At 37.0% G+C, this 13,033-nt stretch overlaps 1 long non-coding RNA gene across 1 annotated transcript; it reads right to left on the bottom strand.

The window, feature by feature from the left end:
* Positions 1 to 454: 454 nt before the first annotated feature.
* On the bottom strand, positions 455 to 12,832 carry LOC114296825 (uncharacterized). Its single transcript, XR_014347914.1, has 5 exons — positions 12,603 to 12,832; positions 12,422 to 12,496; positions 6,105 to 8,827; positions 1,293 to 2,610; positions 455 to 676 (listed from the first exon to the last, which is right to left on the bottom strand). It is a non-coding gene; the product is annotated as an uncharacterized LOC114296825 (long non-coding RNA).
* Positions 12,833 to 13,033: the final 201 nt, after the last annotated feature.

Raw genomic sequence — 13,033 nt, 5'->3', positions numbered from 1 at the left:
TCACCTTATAAATAAATCGGCGACCAAATATTTTAGTTGTTAAACAACAAAAAATTCATCGCTGTAAATTAATATTTAGTCGACATATAGGATGATATGTTTGGTTTTAGCGACCTATAAATGCATTGCCAAAGTATCTTTTAGCGACGAAACAAATTTATTGTTGAACGTCAAATCTTTTGCCGACCAATCAAGTAAAAATTCATATCCTATTCAGCATAGACTTTTAGCAATGAAAATAAAGTGTCACCAAAAGTAAATTCACAACTAAAAAATCTAACACCAAAAATTCATTATTTATATTTCTTTTTTACAATTTCCCTGTTCAGTACATAATTCACAAACCTATAAAAAATAATCCAACCCCAAACTTACTTTTGTGCATCATTTCTACACTACATGTAATCAAAACAAATTAACACACTTGTGCAAAGCATCCAAAATATAAACCTAATTCAAAAGTAACAAGCATATTAAACATAACTAAAATATCAAATCCAAAACATCCAGCATAAGTACAAATCCCTTACAATTTGAAACTTCAAACATGTCACAATGAATTCCAAAAAAACTTCCAAACTTACAAATTCATAACAAAATCCTATAACAAAACATATTCAAAAATTCAAAATATAATCCTCCGATGTTCCTGAATTACGTTCCATCCATCGCCAATCTGTCAAACATATGAAAAAAAAAACTACAATATTAAAATGTTAGTAATAAAATGCTTGGTTTCAAAACTGTGATATACCAATTAGAGTGTTTCTACTTAAAGTTGCCAAATTTAGCTCGAGTATTATGCACAATGCAATAAAATCTGTAAATCCAAAGTAGATTAAATAGCATCCTACAAGTGAACAATCCCAATATCTAACATGCAAAAAAAAAAGTAAATACTCCATAAAACAATATTAACTATCTTTCAATATTCTGCTGAGTACAGTTAGGAGGAAATTCAAGTGTTGTGGGAAATCCAGATTTAGCATCAATAATAACAAAGTAGAACGGTCAGTACCAGTGTTATGGGAAGTTCCAATTTATCATCAAGGCAATGGAAACCTTGATTTCAGATGTGGATGCCATTTTAACATATGACATGGACTCTAAAAGCCTAAAGAATGATTGAAATTGCCAAACTCCAACTCATTTAGCTATGCTATAAACAACAATGAAATTAACACTACTCTAGGAGCAGATTCAAACCAAAAACCAAGAAGAAACGAAGGCAAAGAAGAAACAGAGAAAGAACTTGAGAGAGAGAGAGAGAGAGACAGAGAGAGAGAGAGTACCTTGAATGATGGAGTAATAACAACATTATTCATCCTAATCTTTGGTTGATCACAAGTGTCATTAGAAGTGCAATGCAGATTGTATCATTTCTTTTCTTGCCCTAAACACCATAGGGTAAATCATAAGATGTATTGTTAGAACCCACAAAGAAGTCCATGAACCATTAGACAGCCAGAATAAAAAAACAATGACACCTCCCACATACATTCGAGTGCAAACACACAACAACAAAAATAATTAACAATTGTCGAAACCAAATACTTAAATTCAATATATTTTTTCTTTTACAAAATGAATCTATTTTCTTTCTCATGGATTAAAACCATATATGTAACGCCCTCAAAATAAGACATAACTCATTCATTCATAAGATCCATAAAACATAGACGAAGTATTATATTCCATATATCAGAGTGTTCTTTACAAAAGGTGTTACATGCTTGTCAACAAAAATAGATGCCCAACGGCTTACAACCTTCAAAGTCAATACTTGGTTACACAAAAGAAGAGTTCTAACTCTTTTACATATAAAGCCCTTGGCTTGAATTACACGTAACACAAAAAGGAAACAACAAAAAGAAGCCTTTAGCCCCTAAACCTCCCAAGTTATGTCCTTGGAGGCGGCATATCACCTGTACTTGAAAATGGTGTCCCAAGTAGGGTGAGCCACAACCCAGTAGAGATATGCTAAACAGCATATCAGAATTAACTGAAACATTAGCATTTGATAAATGTTTAACACTTATAAGCCAACTTGTATTCTTTCCATAACCAATCAACATTTACAAACCACTCCTTTTCGTTTATCCAAATCAATTCACTTACATTATTCAATATTACCCAAACAATTTAAAATGAGACTACAACTCATATATCAACACTTCAATAATCAACAACATTCAACACTTCTATTTTCTTGCCATTTTATGGAACTACGTCCGGAGGAACTGGCACCCAAATATATAAAAGATTTCGGGGCTTTTACCCTGGACATTCCGGCCAACTTAATTATCAATGGAGTCCATCCCCTATCTCCTCCCAAACAAATGGAGTACATCCCTTATCTCCTCCCACACAATATACATATACAATGTATTTAAATACATAGTCATATACCATCCAACTATTCACATATTCATATACAATGTATTTAAATACATAGTCATATACCACCCAACTATTCACATATTCAATGCGTTGATTCCACCGTCACATTCAATGACATAATCTAATTGATTAGTTTCAATTTCCCTAATCATTATGCAATGTTTGCAACAATCAAGACTATCCTCCATCGATAATCCAAAATAATTATTTCTAAACTGTTAAAATATATCATCACCTACCACCTCCACTCAACTCACCTACCACACACACTCACCTACTCCCCAATCCTCTCCTATATAATGAGTACCTCACCATCTGTAATTTACACATCAATCAAATATCAATCAATAATACATCAATATATATACATAATTTGTTTTCTCTCTTTCTATATATATTAATTTTAACATGGTATCAGAGCAGGTTTAAGAACCTAATATTTTTCTTGACCGGCGGGCGGCAACTTCGCCTTGGCCGCCCGCCGGACCTCAACCTAGTCCCCTAGAATTTTCTACACATACCTTCCACTCTCCACAGCCGTAACTCTGCAAGAAGAGAAGCTTCGCTCCATCATTTCCTTCCACGAATCTTCTTCGTGGCTTTCAAGCTCGTCTCTCACTATCTCGTGCAATCGATCTTTGCACTTCATCGCCACATGTGAGCAACCGTGGCCGTCAACATCCAATTTCTGACGTTTTCTACCGTTCTCCGGCAACGGCACCGCCATATCTGCTGCGAGAATCTTCAGCTGGTGAATTTCCATCCTCCGTCGTCGTCTCAGTCTCGCCAACAACTCTGCAACACATCCCCGCCAACAACTCTCTCTCTCTCTCTCACTCTCTGCGTTCTCTTTCTTCTGTGGTTCAGATCTCTAGGAACAATGGGAAAGAAGAGGAAACATAGTGAAGCAGAGGTTGCTGTAACTGTAAAGAAGGATGAGAGTGCTGAAGAGAGGCCTAAAAGAACACTTCTGGGTTTAGAAATAAAGAGAAAGTTTTGGTCACTTGTTCTCGCCGCATTAATTACAGCAAACATAAAGACCTTTATCTATGGATGGCAAAGTGTCCCAATGGTCCATCAGTAAAGTGTCCCAAGAGCCAAACAGACCTTTTACAAAACTGAACACCCAGCTCACTCTCCACCTCCTTCCATGGCGTCCCGATTTCTTCCCCATCTCGCCTCCTCCAACCTATCAAATCAGGCACACAGAACCTCTCGATCTCCATGTCCGCCTCATACGATCTCAACTCGTTCAAGTTTGAGCCAATCAAGGAATCGATCGTTTCTCGGGAAATGACCCGGAGGTATATGCTGGATATGATCACCTACGCCGACACCGATGTTGTCATCGTCGGCGCTGGGTCTGCTGGCCTTTCCTGCGCTTACGAGCTCAGCAAGAATCCATCAGTTCAGGTTGCAATCCTTGAGCAATCTGTCAGCCCCGGCGGTGGTGCGTGGCTCGGCGGACAACTCTTCTCTGCTATGGTGGTTAGGAAGCCAGCACATCTCTTCCTCGATGAGCTTGAGATCGAGTACGATGAGCAGGATGACTATGTCGTGATCAAACATGCAGCCCACTATCTCTCTCTCTCTTCCTTTTGGCAGTTTGAACACCCACTTCACTTTTTTTAATGACATCCACTTTTTTAATGACAGCCACTTTCATATATAATACCACTTTTTTAATGCCCGCCACTTTCTTCATGACAGTCACTTTCATATATATATTTATTCCGCCAAATAATATCACTTTTTTAATTTCTTAATATATTTTCTATTTTAATAATATGAGTGGCCTCACTTTTCCACAACACTCTTTTTCTCCACAATATTCTTGTTTCCACCACCCCAATACGCAATATCAACTCACAGATTCACACACCATCACTGGTTTTTCAAACCATTATTTTATTTTTTAACCAAAAAAAAAAACAAAAAATAAAACCACACATTTCATTTCATTCATGACAGGGATCAACTCCGATCACATTTCTACACCAAACCACACACACACAAAAAAAAAAAAAAAAACACCAACAACAACAACAGATTTCTTTTCTTTTCTGCAGCGGCCACCAACCGACCTCACTTCTTCGCCTATTCCGCCGGTCTCTTCTTTTTGCCTCCGTCCTGGGCGGCCCTTGACGGTGTTGCCTCAGTGCTTCCTAGTCCACCGAGCACGTTCACTACTCCCTGCTCCTCCACTGCCGCATATGGCGGTCCTCCAAATCGGAACATCACGGTGGCCTTCCGCTTCAGCTCCTTGTTTTCTGTCCTTAGCACGCTTATCTCTGCTCGCGCATCCTTATACATGCGTTGGAGCAGAGCCAGCTGGGAGTTTAAATGCTGCACCTCATTTGTCCTACTCTGCAGCCGGTTCGACAAATTTGTGACCGCCGTCATGGTTTCCACGCATGACTTCAGAGTATACTGATTAGCCTCAATATCAGTTTGCATCGCCATTTTTTGCTCCACCGACCGCATCGGAAAGTTCAATGGAGCAAAACCAGAGGTGTTTGGTTGCGGTTCACTGGCCACCGCACCAGTTATTTCTCTTGTGGGCTCGTTCAGTTCTGGAAAGAGCGTGAGCAGGTTCTGGGTAACTGGACGGGAAGAAGAGGCCATGTTTTTGAGTTGCTAAGTGTTTCAGAGAAGGGTTGGTTTCCGGGTGTTTCAAGATTTGCAGAGACAAGCTCTCCGAGCGTTCCGAGGTTTCAGACTAGTATGCACAGCCTTCGCCTCAACCTTGTTTTAAATAGCCAGAGCCAGCCACGCGCATCGCGCGCCTCTTGACGCCAAACGACAAACAGGCACGCCAACCAAGACACTCACGTGCCTCGCCATCATGTCCGGCGCACTTTTTGATAAATTGGGCACGCCTTTTGATGGCACGCCTTTTTAAAAAATTGAGCGCACCTTTTGAGGATGCGATTTTTTAAAGGGTCCGACAAGACTCTGTAAACTGTCCCGACATTGATTCCGGTTAGCTCCTTTATGGGTCCGACAAGACTCTGTAAACTGTCCCGACATAGATTCCGGTTAGTTTCTACAAGGGTCCGACAAGACTCTGTAAACTGTCCCGACATAGATTCCGGTTAGTTTCTACACGGGTCCGACAAGACTCTGTAAACTGTCCCGACATTGATTCCGGTTAGTTTCTACAAGGGTCCAGCAAGACTCCGTAAACTGTCACAACAACTGTCACAACAGTGTCTGCTACAACGGTCCGACATGACCCCATAAACTGTCTTCTACAACGGTCCGACATGACCCCATAAACTGTCTTCTACATCGGTTTGACACCCCCATACAGTGTCCTCTACAACGTTATGACACCACCATACAGTGTCCTCTACAACGTTATGACACCACCATTCAGTGTCTTCACCAATGGTCTGACACGACCATACAGTGTCTCCTATCCTTTTTTTATTTTTATGTATTTTCTTGTTTTGCTCCTCTCTCCAAACTCAAGTTGGTTAGTTTCTATCCTCCTTGAGTTTGCGGGGGGCTGTTAAAATATATCATCACCTACCACCTCCACTCAACTCACCTACCACACACACTCACCTACTCCCCAATCCTCTCCTATATAATGAGTACCTCACCATCTGTAATTTACACATCAATCAAATATCAATCAATAATACATCAATATATATACATAATTTGTTTTCTCTCTTTCTATATATATTAATTTTAACATAAACAGATAAATAAATCTATCAAACAGATAATTTATTACATTTTCCATTGGTGAGTGATTTATCAATCCAACTACATCATTCAATCACAATTTCCCCCAATTTCAAGATTCTCAACCCAATTTCATATTTCCACAATTTACTAAATTAATTATACAAATTAATTATTTAAATTCAATTAGGGCATTTTCCTCATTTTCTCAAACATTGATCCTAAGACCAAATTTCATCCATTCTACCCAAATATCCCCATTTTCAAGACCTCACACACACAATGAAGTCCAAAGATAGAAAACCCCTCTTTCAAACATTTCAAATTTCAAACCCTAACTTCCCAAAATTTTCAAATCTCACCATTTATACAAAATGACTAATGTCTATGTTAAAACCCATAAAAATGAGTAGATTATCCCTACCTCACATGGAGAAGCTCAAAGGAGATGAAGAGAAAAACCCAAGATGCTCCAAGGTTCAACTTTTTCGGATCAACTAATAGCCCACACGATACTCTACCTTTTTTACAAAAGGAAGTAGGGTAGAGACACTCTAGATCAAGTGTATTTGTAGAGAGGGAGAGAGAGTAGAGAGAGAGACAGCTAGATCTAGGGTTTGGAGTGAAATGGAGTTGAAAAAGTGGTGCAGAATCACGCTGTTGCGAACTGATATATACAGGGCTCGCTCGAGCGAAGAAGTGATCGCTCAAGCGACCAGACACAAAAGGACCTCACTCGAGCGCAAGAAGCGTCGCCCCAGTGAAAAATGCAAAGCTTCAGGTCTGCAACCCAAATGTACGCTCGAGTGCAGGAGTCCTCGCTCAAGCGAAGGACACAGAGTTCGCTTGAGCGCAAGAAAACTCGCTCGAGCAGAGAATACCACTCTTCAGGTCAAAAAGAGACACAGACGCACGCTCGAGCGCAAGAGTTCTCGCTCGAGCGAAGAGGCACACCAGACTAGGCTCGTTCGAGCGCAAGAAAGCTCGCTCGAGTAGAAGCTGCGTCTGAAAAGAAACCTGAAGACCTTCAATCCTCGCTCAAGTGCAAGAACTCTCGCTCGAGCGAAGAAGCAAATACCCAGGCCTCGCTTGAGCGCAAAAAGTCTCGCTCGAGCGAAGAAACCAAATCCTGGGCAGCAACCATTTGTTCTAACTCACAGCCAACCTGTTCCAAACTCACCCAACACATCCCAAAACTCAAACACAAAGAATCAAAGGATGGAAACGAGATACAGACAACAACATACAACCACGGAACTCGAGTCCGAAATATAGTAATGACAGGGAAAAACCGGGATCGCTATAATATATATGGACTGATAAACTTCATATTAGTTTCAATGCTCTACTAGGAAATTAGTTATGGCAAAGTGAAATAAAAGAAGGACAGATACAGAACATCAAATTTTCAACTTCCTATGTATATTGTTATACTAAAAAGTTCCAGAATCAATGGTGTAGAGGAGGGAGAGGTGCACAGATTATATGATTTACTGGTTGATGTACCAAATGTTAACAATGGTGTGGAGGATTCTTGCAAATGGCTAGCCCACTTATCAGGATCTTTTAGTGTAGCTTCAGTGTGGAAATGGGGGGAGCTAACTAGAGGTATTATCCTCAGAATTTCAAATTGTCTGTGGCTAAATGCTGCTCCTCCAAGAGTGCAATTTTTTGGATGGTTAACTTGGAGGGGGAGGATTAAAACCTCTGTTTTTTTGGAGAGGATTGGTTTACTGAATAATTCTGCTATCACTTTCTGCCATTTCTGCAGGATAGCGGAGGAATCAGTGAATCATACTTTGCTATTTTGCTCATTGGTTTGGAAAATTTGATCTGATGTAATCAATTGGTAGGGATTGAAGTAGGCTGTTCCTGGCTCCATTGAGAATCTGATGCTGTTGTGGTCAGGTGTTAAGTATAAGAAATCAGTTCTGAGTATTTGGAAGATTGTCCCTCTAGCTGTAATGTGGTCTATTTGGAAACTCAGAAATGAGTGCTTGTTTAATGAAGGCCAGCCCGATTTTGAGGAGCTAAAAGAATTGGTGAGAGTAAGAATAGCTTTATGGGCTAAGTTCAACTCAAAAGGGTGAGCATAGATTGGGTTGACATATCAAGTTTCTTGTGCTGCTTGCTGCTAGTTTACTATTGTTGCTGTCATTGTTGTTCTAGGTGCCTGTTGGGGCTTGCCTTGGTTGTTTTGTTAGTCTTGTTGGTCCCTCACCATCTTCTTGGCTCGAGCTAGCAGATGATAGGGTGCTTTTCTTAGTACCAATCTAGTTGGGATTAAGGAAATCACTATGATACTTGTTGCTCTTTGCCTCTGCTTTATTGATGCAATTCCATATTTATTGTATGTTGATATCATCAATGAAGTTCATTAATTTTGCCGATCAAAAAAAAAAAAAAAAATTCCAGAATCAATGTAGAATAGGGAAAAAAAATGGGATGTCAACAAGCAAAATGGGTCAATTATTGCATAAGTTTCAATTTCCCAAGAGAATAACTCTTGCTGTGTGAACTAATAGCACAAATTACACAAGGACAAGGCAACATTCATGTTTTAGTGACACAGAAAGAAAGAGATCTCATGAAAGATTCATGCTTTACTGTCATTTTCAGGAATCTGGTAAATAATAGTATGCTTGAGAGTGGAGTTATTGATTGACATTCTAAAAGCTTCTAATATTTGGTACCTGAATTAGTTGATGTGCTGTTGATGGAGTGATACTCACTGCCCTTTGCGGGTGAAAATAGAGAAGTGAGTATGATTTTATGAATAGTTAATTTGCATTTAGAACTAAAAACAGACTGTTAAACAAAGGAAAAATGAAATCCCACAACACCAAAAATCAAAAAGAAAAACTTTTAAGATTAGGACAGAATGGTCGTAACATCTATAAAGATGTTACTATTCATCGAATCCTGGATAACTGTAGTCTGTAGATTACAATATTAAGGGTTGGTTTGGGATGTTTTAAAAAAGTGCACTTTTTGACTTATTGGCTTATATGGGTTGAGTTTGGGTTGGGTTTGATGTGATGTGTTAGAGATGTGATGTGATTTAAATAAGATGATGTGACTTAAATAGGATAGTGACTTTTTGTATTATTTAGTTTATGCCAAACCAACCCTAAATATGGTCCGAAAATAAACACTCGAATCAGAAAATAAACATCAATTTCAATGCTCCATTGCCAGATTTTGGACTTTGAAACAACAATATGATTTTAAACTGTTCCAATTGCAAAAATAAAATACAGAAAAAAATTAAAAGAGGAAAAAAAAGGCAAGCAGAATATGATATTATGCAACACCTTAGGGTCAACTTTCCAAATTTGTCTAATTTGTGGGCAGTACTGAATCTGCATATTGTCGCCAACAAAAAAAGGAAAAAGAAGGGTGATTTCAGAGTGTTGCCTTCATTTTTTTGGTTCTTCTGTTTAAATTTCATCATTGCATTAAATTATTTAAAGAGACTCTTCAAATGCCATTTAAAAAAACAAACACAAAATTGAATCCTTTTGTCAAATTTGTATATTCTGAATAAAAAAAGGCATATGAATGGTGCCGTACAGTGGATTACATTCATCCATGGGTGTGCCACCAATAACCTGTTCATGATGTTATAAAAATATATATATTTTGCTATTAAATTAAACATTTTAAAAATGTCAAAAGTATCAATTTTACTACTAAGAGAAATAAACCATCTGAACCGTGTCACTAGGTCTCTTAGCTATTGGCTTTGCTTCTCCTGTGATCATACCCTCATTTACATGACTCTGACCATTAATGACAATACCATCAACAGGAACCTTTGCCTCTGGAACCATGTTCAAAATGTCATTCATCTATATTAGTTGAGTGCTAGTTTCTATCTCTGACATGACATTACCTCCAAATATTTTCCTAAGAGAATAAAGGATATCAACATTGCACTAGTGTGAAAGAAATCTTGCCCCTCAAATGTATCTGAAGTTAAAGCTTTTATCAATATATATACAGAGTAAGAGTTTCGATACATCTAAAAGTAGAGCTAGACTTCAGATCTGTTGCTCACTAATGAAAAATACTATCAAAAGTAGACATTCAATGTTATCATGTTTCTAGTGTGCTCATATGATTTTCTTTTCCTCTTTCTTTTTTTGTGTGAAAGGCAATTTTCTTTTTTTTTTGAACAGCAAAAGGCAATTATATCATATGATATACACTTGAAAGCAAACACGGCTCTATATAGATAGTTCTATATTAAAAAATGTGATAAAAAGAAAGAAGATTTAGAAAACAGCCTATACCTCAAGCAGGTAATATTTCTCCAAGAGTGAAATCTTAGGTAGGATGCCTATTGAAAGCTTCACTGCTATCAGATATTTTATGATCATCTTATTGCAACAAAATCAAAGAAAAAATAGGGGGTCCATGTCCCCCCCCCCCCCCCCCCCCCCCCCCCCCCGGGTTTTGGAATTTTTTTTTTTGTGCAAACAAAAAGAAAATATTTTAAATAAAAAAATTATAAAAATATTATTTAGAGTGAAATGTCAATGACATTTTTTAAATTATGATAACAATAATGGTTGTTTTGATTGAAAATAATGAGACTACGATAAGTCATATTATTATTTATGAAAATTTCAATATAATAGTGATGTCTATTATTATTGATATGCAAACACAATTAATCTCAATAAAGATATGAAATTTATTGAATTGTTAGTTACATTTTGACATGTTGAGTTCATCCTCCATGTGTTTTTTTACTATTGGTTAGTGATATCACGTGTCAATATTGATGCAGTATTACTATTATATTGAATTTTTACTCATATTTTGTATAAAAAATTACTTTATCATTATATAATTTATATTAAAACTTATATCCATGACTTTTTTTTATTTATTTATATTGTCTATGATACACTAGTTACAAATAACTTTTTTATTTTTTATCTTTCTTGAAGTCAATCATAAAAATTTATGCGAAATCTTTTTGTAAAAATTTTTAACGTTGTAATTAATAAGTCCCCCCTCTGATTTAATTTCTTGGCTCCACCGCTAATCATACACAACGATAACTGAAGAGAAAAAATATACTAAGGTCAAGTTTGGCATCCTCCAAAAAATTCAAAAAGTTAAAAAGTCACTATCCTATTTAGGTCACATCATCTTATTTAAGTCACATCACCTCTCTAACACATCACTTCAAACCCAACCCAAATCTAACCCATATTTCATAAAAAGTCAAAAAGTGCACTTATTTAGTTTTCCCAAACTTGGCCTAAAACTTACTTTTAGATCACTCGAGGAAGAGTTACTAAATAGGGATATAGAACTAATATTTTATATGACAATGGAAGAAATAAAACCAAACCAAAATGCATACCAATGTTTTCTCGTATATATGTAAGCGATCTGAAAAAGAGCAGTAATCTTTCCTAAGAAAACAACCACTTCAAAAGGGTGGTGTGTCCGTATTCGACACTTATTGACTACATAAAGACATCACATATGAGAGCCTTAGATATATCATGTGACAATAGAGCTATGTGACTCCAATGATAATATTCAAGTGTTGTAGGAAAATCCAGATTTAGCATCAATGAAATGCTTACTTACCACATAAATGGAAAGGAAAAACACATAAATAAAGAGTGTAAAAGAAGACTCATAGTTGAAACCATGAGGTACATCATAATTTTGCATCTATTTTATACTCAAACTTTGAGTCAACACCTATTGAAGGAGGGGGAAAACGGAAAGAAAAGAAACAAAACTATAAAACAACAAAAAACTCCACACATTAAAGCAGGAAGGATCCTGTATAGTATCTCAAATTACATTATAGTCATGTGTACTAACCTAACAGTTTAAACTGTTTGATTCTCAAATTCACTCATGTTTTGCTAAATAATAATGTAACAATGCAAAAGTTCCCACTCAAAAAGTTTAGCAAATTGAACACAATCATACATGCGTGCTTGTGTGTATCAAAATGCAATCAAATCGCTGTTCAAGCTGAACGAAAGAAGATCAGAATCAATTCAGCTTAATAATCACATGTAACGAAGTTACATAAATGAGGTGTGCATAAGAGAAAAAGAAGAGATTTTTAAACTTGAAAATGCATCGAAGCTACTAGACCCAGCAAACAAACAAGGTCGAGAGAAAGATACTACATATATGGAAGTGAAAATTAGCAAGATACTAGAGAAAAGTAGAAAACGCAGAAGAAACTTACCTTGAAGAAAAACACTAATGAAGAAACCAAATGAAGAAGCTCGAATTCAAGCCATTTGTAAGCAAAAGTGTAAATTTCAAACCACAATACCTCAATATAGAGAGAGGAGGGAGAGGGGATACTTGAGCAAAGAGAGGACTTGGAATCGATCAAACAAGGGTTCTCCTGTGCAATAGAAAAACCTAATAAGCAATTCCATCAATATGCAATAGAGATTATTACGGATGGTAAGCAACAACGAAGAGCTGCAGTAGGAGGGGACAAGAATAACCTAGCGGGTAGATGTGCAGACTCGGCCAATCCTTCGTGAATTTGTCAACAACGAAGAGCTGCAACAACTTGCTCAGCAACTTACAGTGGCATCGACATTGATGGAAGATTTGATGGAAGATGGAAGATGTAGATGGAGAGAGACAGACCCAGAGAGAGAGAGAGAGAGACAGTTGAGCGTGAAAATGAGATAAGAGGGAAATTTATTGGGTAATTTGTTTCTTTTTTATTATTTGGCTTTGCAAACTATATAGTTTCATAATATAGGAGTTTATCCAAGAGTGACTCAAAATATTCGAATAATATTTTGCGTAATATAATTTCATAATATAGTTTCATAACATAGGAGTTTATCTTTTGCGTAATATATATTCTATTAATATTATACTTTCATGTTGTAAGAGTTGTAAAATAGCAAGTCTAGGTGTTACT

This window comes from Camellia sinensis, chromosome 1 (assembly GCF_055761805.1).
Source record: "Camellia sinensis isolate YWXY chromosome 1, ASM5576180v1, whole genome shotgun sequence".
Lineage (NCBI taxonomy): Eukaryota > Viridiplantae > Streptophyta > Magnoliopsida > Ericales > Theaceae > Camellia > Camellia sinensis.
Note: the sequence above shows the minus strand (reverse complement) of the source record. Positions and strands in the feature narration are given on the sequence as shown.